This window comes from Suncus etruscus, chromosome 4, assembly GCF_024139225.1.
Source record: "Suncus etruscus isolate mSunEtr1 chromosome 4, mSunEtr1.pri.cur, whole genome shotgun sequence".
NCBI classification, from domain to species: Eukaryota; Metazoa; Chordata; class Mammalia; order Eulipotyphla; family Soricidae; genus Suncus; species Suncus etruscus.
In genome coordinates, this window is record NC_064851.1 from 167,611,547 (window position 1) to 167,619,837 (window position 8,291).

Sequence of the window (8,291 nt, forward strand, 5' to 3'; positions counted from 1 at the left end):
TTCACCCCCGGCTACATTTTCCTGGGAAGCTGTAGAGAGGTAACCTTCCTAGGATCATACTCTTCAGGTAGACATATATACTTTGAGGGTTTTCATTGTAGAACACATCCTTGAAGATGAGGTCCCCTCCTACTCAAACACTTTGGCAAACGTGTTCTCAGGCTGTGTACCAAGTGTTTACCCTGCTGACTGGGGAACAGGAGTTGAATTCGAAGGCTGCCAGTGGTGTTGAGCCTCGGTGGCCTTGGCCTTGGCTCAGGGAATTCACACAACTCTACAAAAACATCAGGAGTAAGATGGGCCAGCAGGGAAGAAGATCCCGTTTCTAGTATGTGCAATTGCAATTAACAAACTGTCAATAATGGTGTTTGTGCAATTACAGCATGGCAATTCCGGAGGATCATGCATGGCAAGTGCTTATTATGCAGAGATCACAGGAATCACATCGTACTGGCCAAGGAAGCAGTTTGCCACTTTAACAAATATATCCAGTTACCACCTAGTCTTGCTCCAGGCAGGTATGTGAGAGGCTTTTTCAGCCTACCTGTCTTTGCTGTGCACAGGTGCTGCTCATGCTGCATGCTGGAGAGCCAACACAGGGTCTCACATATGTATGCTTTAAAGATTAGTTTCAGCAGTCGCCTGAACCATCTTCTTGGTATCTTTTGGTAGAGGCCTTTGGATTGGTCCTCCTAGTGCCTTCTAATTAGATGTCTCTCAATGGGTTCTTTTGCTTTTCCTGTTAAGAAGATGTTTCCACATTGTCTCCTCAACTGGCTTTTTCCCCCTCCTTGGGGGTGGGCTTTATTTTTCCCAGTAAAAGCTACTCAGGCTGTCTGGAGGAAGAGCTGCCATCTTGCCTAGTGGTTCCACATGGTGGAGTAACTGGTGTGTAGGTAAACAGTTTAAGATTAGTCTTCTGGGGGCCGGCGAGGTGGCACTAGAGGTAAGGTGTCTGCCTTGCAAGTGCTAGCCAAGGATCAGGACCGCGGTTCTATCCCCCGGTGTCCCATATGGTCCCCCCAAGCCAGGGGCAATTTCTGAACACTTAGCCAGGAGTAACCCCTGAGTATCAAACGGGTGTGGCTGAAAAACCAAAAATAAAATAAAATAATAAATAAATAAAATAAGATTAATTTTCTTTTTTTTTGTCTTTTCATGAGCAATTTAAATTTTATTATTATTTTTGAGCCAGTCAAATTGAGTGGGGAAATTTTACTATTTTTAATTTAAGTAACTTTTTTTTATTTAAACAACTTTATTACATACATGATTGTGTTTGGGTTTCAGTCATGTAAAGAACACCACCCATCACCAGTGCAACATTCCCATCACCAATGTCCCAAATCTCCCTCCTCCCCACCCAACCCCCACCTGTACTCTAGACAAACTTTCTATTTCCCTCGTACATTCTCTTTATTAGGATAGTTCAAAAGGTAGTTATTTCTCTAACTAAACTCATCCCTGTTTGTGGTGAGCTTCATGAGGTGAGCTAGAACTTCCAGCTCTTTTCTCTTTTGTGTCTGAAAGTTATTATTGCAAGAATGTCTTTCATTTTTCTTAAAACCCATAGATGAGTGAGACCATTCTGTGTCTTTCTCTCTCTCTCTGACTTATTTCACTCAGCATAATAGATTCCATGTACATCCATGCATAGGAAAATTTCATGACTTCATCTCTCCTGACAGCTGCATAATATTCCATTGTGTATATGTACCACAGTTTCTTTAGCCATTCGTCTGTTAAAGGGCATCTTGGTTGTTTCCAGAGTCTTGCTATGGTAAATAGTGCTGCAATGAATATAGGTGTAAGGAAGGGATTTTTGTATTGTATTTTTGTGTTCCTAGGGTATATTCCTAGGAGTGGTATAGCTGGGTCATATGGGAGCTCGATTTCCAGTTTTTGGAGGAATCTACATATTGCTTTCCATAAAGGTTGAACTAGACGGCATTCCCACCAGCAGTGGATAAGAGTTCCTTTCTCTCCACATCCCTGCCAACACTGCTTGTTCTCATTCTTTGTGATATGTGCCAATCTCTGGGGTGTGAGGTGGTACCTCATAGTTGTTTTGATTTGCATCTCCCTGATGATTAGTGATGTGGAGCATTTTTTCATGTGTCTTTTGGCCATTTGTATTTCTTCTTTGTCAAAGTGTCTGTCCATTTCTTCTCCGCATTTTTTTGATGGGATTAGATGTTTTTTTTTCTTGTAAATTTCTATCAATGAAGATTAGTTTTCTGACCCGCAATACCTTCCCAACTGTGTGTGGATCATTTCCTGCATCCGAATTGCTGCTGGACCTGCGTCTCTTGTCCTATCCAGACAAGGGGCATGGGAATCCCTTCTCTCTCTGAGGTTTGTGGAACGCACAACCCACCATTCAACAGGTATCTCACCACCATCCATTCCAGTTTTAACTTGGTCTTAGAATGAGCAAGCTTCATATTATATTAACAGTCTCCCTGAGTTTATGACACCAGCTGAAGGAGTATCTGGGCTAGCGAGAACTTCCAGGCTTAAATGTTGGGAGAATACTAGCACCACACAAGATACCAAATTCAACTCAGTTAATTGAATGAATGAACATGCAAGCAAGAGAAATAATATAGCAAGCAAATCAGGAATTAGGAATTAGAGCAAGTACTTTTCTGAAGAACATGAGGCTATAGTGGTCATAAACAAATCAACTAGAAGTCATAGTAATTGAAATTGATCCTGATAGGGCTGGAGCAGCAGTAGGGCATTTGCCTTGCACATGGCTGACCTAGGACAGACCGTGATTTGATCCCCTGATGTCCCATATGGTCCCCCAAGCCAGGAGCACAGAGCCAAATTAACCCCTGAGCATCACCAGGTGTGGTCCCAAAACAAAACAAACAAAAAATCTTTAAAAAAAAATTGATCCTGATAATAAAAATGAAATAAGCAGATGAATAAGATTTTGCCTGAAATCAATTTTTATTACAGAGAAAATAATTATAAGTGGCTAATTGTGATTCAGAAATTTAGTAGCTTGTTTATGTGAAAATATTAATATTTAAGACTGACATTCTAGGTATTATGTTGAAGAATAAAATATTTTCTGGAATCTTATTTATTTGTTTTGGACCACACCAACAGTGATCAGAGCTTAATCTGGGCTATTCGTTCAGGGATCTCTCCTGGAAGGCTCAGGAAACCACATAGAATGCCAAGGCCTGAACTTAGGTTGGCCATGTTCAAGGAAAACATCCTAGACACTATACTGTTGCTCTGGCCCCTATAATACTTCTTATTTTTTTGTAGGAAAAGTGAATTACAAATCTTTCACAGTAATATTTAAGGCACATAGTAATAATGAATGAGGGGCATTCCCACCACCAGTGTTCTCCTTCCACTCCACTCCTGTTTCCAGTATGCATCCCTTTTCCCCCTTCTCTAGCCCCCATAATGCTAGTGCAGCTGTTCTCCCCATGTACAGCTTAATGTAGATTGGGTATCATTTCTGTTGTTTATTTTGGATTTTGTGTTAAGTTTGATCATTTTTTATTTCCACCAAATGGACATACGACTGTCTGGTCTTGATACCATCCATTTTTCTCCCTCCAAATATGATGCTGATCAAGGTGATTCCAGTAATGTGGCTCTATTGAAAATATAAGAAGGGATATAGGAGGAGTCTATCTAGGTGCTGTAGGTATCCCTTTGGAAGAAGAAAGGGGAAAGAAAAAAGTAACAAAACAAAATAAAATGAGACAAGACAAAAAAAAAATGAAACAAAAAGCCAATAAGGGAGTAACCAAAAAAAGTACAAAAAAGATTAAGAAAAAAAGAGTAAACAAAAAACAAAAAAAGAAAAAAAAAGAAAAAGGAATCAAAAACAAAAAAAAGAAAGAAAATAGACCAGCAATTTCTTAAAGAAGGGTTTTCTTTTTTCTTTTCTTCCTTCCTTCCTTCCTTCCTTCCTTCCTTCCTTCCTTCCTTTCTTTCTTTCTTTCTTTCTTTCTTTCTTCTTTCTTTCTTCCTTCCTTCCTTCCTTCCTTCCTTCCTTCCTTCCTTCCTTCTTTCTTTCTTTCTTTCTTTTTTCTTTCTTTCTTTCTTTCTTTCTTCTTTCTCTTTCTTTCTTTTCTTCCTTCCTTCCTTCCTTCCTTCCTTCCTTCCTTCTTCTTTCTTTCTTTCTTTCTTTTCTTTCTTTCTTCTTTCTTTCTTTCTTTCTTTCTTTCTCTTTCTTCTTTCTTTCTTTCTTTCTTTCTTTCTTTCTTCTTTCTTCTTTCTTTCTTTCTTTCTTTCTTTCTTTCTTCTTTCTTTCTTCTTTCCTTTTCTTCTTTTTCTCTTCCTTCCTTCCTTCTTCCTTCCTTCCTTCCTTCCTTCTTTCTTTCTTTCTTTCTTTCTTTCTTTCTTTTTTTCTTTCTTCTTTCTTTCTTCTTTCTTTCTTTCTTCTTTCTTTCTTTCTTTCTTCTTTCTTTTCTTTTCTTTCTCTTTCTTTCTTTCTTTTCTTTCTTCTTTCTTCTTTCTTTCTTTCTTTCTTCTTTCTTTTTTTCTTTTCTTTATTTTATTTTTTTTTTTTTTGGTTTTTGGGTCACACCCGGCAGTGCTCAGGGGTTATTCCTGGCTCCAGGCTCAGAAATTGCTCCTGGCAGGCACAGGGGACCATATGGGGCGCCGGGATTCGAACCGATGACCTCCTGCATGAAAGGCAAACGCCTTACCTCCATGCTATCTCTCCGGCCCCTCTTTTCTTTTTTTTTTTTTTTTTTGCATAAGCACAGTAAACATTGGGGAAATTAGAATGGTAATTCCCTTGGCTTAAGAGATACATGGTTTCTCTGTCCTTGAAGCACACTGCCATGGGAACAACTACAGGCTCCATACTCACTCTTTTGCATGCCCCAAGGTCTTTTTTTATGGTGCCAGAAGACTTTCTGCTCAGTTATGGGCGATGACATCTCACCTCTGTAGTTGAAGATTTTGCTATTTGCATAGGTCATAGGGCAAAGTCTGGGAGAGAGGATTCTTGTTTGCTTCTTTGTTTCCTTGTTTGTTTTTTGGGTTTTTTTTTTAACAGTTCTAAAATTTCTGTTCCATCACTGTTGTTGTAATAAGTCTTCTGTGGTTAGTAGACCTGGTTTTTGCTCAGATCTTAGGTCAGAGCCTAGGCGATCGCCTTTCAGCATGGTTACAGATGTTCTGCTCAGTTGCAGTTGTCAAAGTCAGACCTCTGGAATTAGAGATCATGGTTTTTATACAAATCCGAAGCTGAAGTCTAGTCAAGGAACTTCTTCATTGGTCCCTTGCTAGGTTCTGTCCAGTCCGTTTTTAATACTTCTTTAAAAAAAAAAAATCTTGGGCCTCCAGGTACTTACCAAAGGCTGTGTTCTTTACACCAACTATAACTAGAAAGAGAAGGCATGGTAAACAGACCCTATATATCAGCCCAGGCCCTTTTCTTTGTATTGTAAAGGGGTGAGGGGAACATAAAACACACACACACACACACACACACACACACACACACACAGTCCATGAAGGAAAAATAAAATCAAGAAAAATAATTTCTTCACTCCCAAATATGTAAAATACTTGTCCTTTTTTTTATATCTTTATTTAAGCACCACGATTACAAACATAATTATAGTTGGGTTTCAGTCATAAAAAGAAACACCCCTTCAAACATGCAACATTCCCAACACCAATGACCTCCTCCATTTCCTTCCCCCCAACCCCCCAGACTACATTTAAGACAGGCATCTACTTCTCTCATTAACATTGCCATGATAGTTGTTAGTATAGTTATTTCTCTAACTCACACACCACTCTTTGTGGTGAGCTTCATATTGTAAGCTGGTTCTTCCAGCCTTTCTCTCTATTGTCTCTGGGGATTATTACACAATGTCTTTTATTTTTCTTAAATCCCATAGATGAGTGAGATAATTCTGTGTGTCTTTCTCTTTCTCTGACTTACTTCACTCAACATAATAGTTTTCATGTCCATCCATGATAGGAAAATCCCATGACTTCATCTCTCCTGACAACTGCATATATTCCACTCTGTATATGTACCACAGTTTCTTTAGTCACTCATCTGTTGTTGGGCATCTGGGTTATTTCCAGATTTTGGCTCTTGTAGATAGTACTGCAATGAATATAGGTGAGAAACACTTGTTCTTTATAGTATCTGTATTTTAATGCCTGAAGTAAAATGGGCATGACTTAACTTGATTTTTCAAAGGTAAAAACTTCTCAATGTACTTATTTCATAGGTGAGGCACCAAGTAAAATATTAAAAAAATAACAACCACCATTTAAGTTGTACTTTGATTCATCTCACCTCTTATATTTCCTCCTACCTTCTTCTAGGCCAGGGTACATGCATCCTGCTACTCCTGCCAAGATATTTGTAAAATACTGATTTAAATGTGGCTGCTCAATTTATACTTGCAACTGGATTTTCCCCCCTTAACTAGGACACCAGTGATCACTAGCAGTTATCAAGTCCTCAATAGCTTTGACTAGAAATAAAGACTTCTACTTTCAGCAAGTTCAATTACCTTTTATCCATTATTACTTTTTAAATATACATCTCATTTTATTGTTGAATTAAGTCCAGGACTTTCACATGCCAGACAAGTTCTGTACTGCTAAACGACATTTTGCTACATCTTGACCTCTTCCTAGTGCTGGTAAGACTATCATATTAAGCTTCATATTGTTGTACCTGTTTCTTACTTATTACTAGTTTCCTTCTTTGGGGGGGTCAAGGAATTCCCCCAGCTATGCCCGATCTTATGCCTGATCTATTTCTACTTATAGTGTCATGAGTTTTTTAATTATATTTTCATACTTTATTATTTTCAAGGTTTAGTAAACATTAGGTCAAAAAGAGAACTGACAAGTAAATCCTCAAGCATGTGTTTCTTTTCTTTTCTTTCTTTCTTTCTTTCTTTCTTTCTTTCTTTCTTTCTTTCTTTCTTTCTTTCTTTCTTTCTTTCTTTCTTTCTTTCTTTCTTTCTTTCCTTCCTTCCTTCCTTCCTTCCTTCCTTCCTTCCTTCCTTCCTTCCTTCCTTCCTTCCTTCCTTCCTTCCTTCCTTCCTTCCTTCCTTCCTTCCTTCCTTCCTTCCTTCCTTCCTTTCTTTCTTTCTTTCTTTCTTTCTTTCTTTCTTTCTTTTTTGTCCACACCTACCAGAGCACAGGCATTACTCCTAGCTCTTTGCTTAGAAATCACTCCTGGAACACTCAGGGGTGGGGGAGCATATGGGATGTTGGGAATCAAACCCAAGCTGGCTACATGTAAGGAAAAATGCCCTACTCACTATGCTATCCTAGCACATATTTCTTTCTTTCTTTCTTTTTGTCCCCCAATTCACAATACAGACCAGGCAAAGGACCCGTGTTGCAGTGTATATGGGATGCATTTACTGTACCGCCTCTTTCTATACAGTCACTGTAGAAGAACATAGCCTGTGGTAAGAATTGGGAGGACTTTTTCTTTTTTTATCTTTAATATATATAATATATGTAAATATATTATATATATATATAAAATCCTTCACCAGTGCAACATTCCTATATCCCCAAGTGTCCCTTCCTCCCCACCCCCAGCACCGGCCTGTACTTTAGACAGCTTTCTACTTCCCTCATTCAGTCAGATTTTGTTATGATAGTTCACAGTGTAATTATTTCTAAATGATCCCTGTGGTAACTTTCATGTTAGGAGGCTGGACCCTCCAGTCCCTCCTCTATTTTGTCTCAGAGAATCATTACACAAATGTTTTTTTTCATTTTTCATTTTTCTCAAAACCCATAGATGAGGGAGACCATTCTGTGTTTATTCTCTCTCTGACTTATTTCACTCAGCATAATAGATTCAATATACACCCATGTATAGAAAATTTCATGACTTCATCTCTCTGATGGCGGCATAATATTCCATTGTATATATGTACCATAGTTTCTTTAACCATTCATCTATTGAGGAGCATGTAGGCTGTTTCCAGAGTCTGGTTATAGTAAATAACGCTGCTATGAATATAGGGTGTGAGAAAGGGGATTTTTGTATTGTATTTTTGTGTTCCTAGGATATATCCCTAGGAGTGGTTATAACTGGGATAGTATGGGAGCTCAACTTCCACTTTGGAGGAAGATCTCCATATCGCTTCCACAAAGGTTGGACCAGACAGCATGTCCCACCAGCAGTGAATAAGAGTTTCCTTTCTCTCCACATTCCTGCCAGCACTGCTTGGTTCTCATTTGTTTCCTGATGTGTGGCAATCTCTGTGGCATGAGATGGTATCTCATAGTTGTTCTGATTTGCA

General features: G+C 38.7%; 2 non-coding genes across 2 annotated transcripts; one reads left to right on the forward strand and one right to left on the reverse strand.

The window, feature by feature from the left end:
• The first annotated feature begins 5,325 nt into the window (after positions 1 to 5,325).
• Positions 5,326 to 5,457, forward strand: LOC126008018 (small nucleolar RNA SNORA51). The gene has a single exon (XR_007495455.1). It is a non-coding gene; the product is annotated as a small nucleolar RNA SNORA51 (small nucleolar RNA).
• A 1,868-nt stretch (positions 5,458 to 7,325) lies between these two features.
• Positions 7,326 to 7,459, reverse strand: LOC126007971 (small nucleolar RNA SNORA51). The gene has a single exon (XR_007495432.1). It is a non-coding gene; the product is annotated as a small nucleolar RNA SNORA51 (small nucleolar RNA).
• Between the last annotated feature and the right edge of the window lie 832 nt (positions 7,460 to 8,291).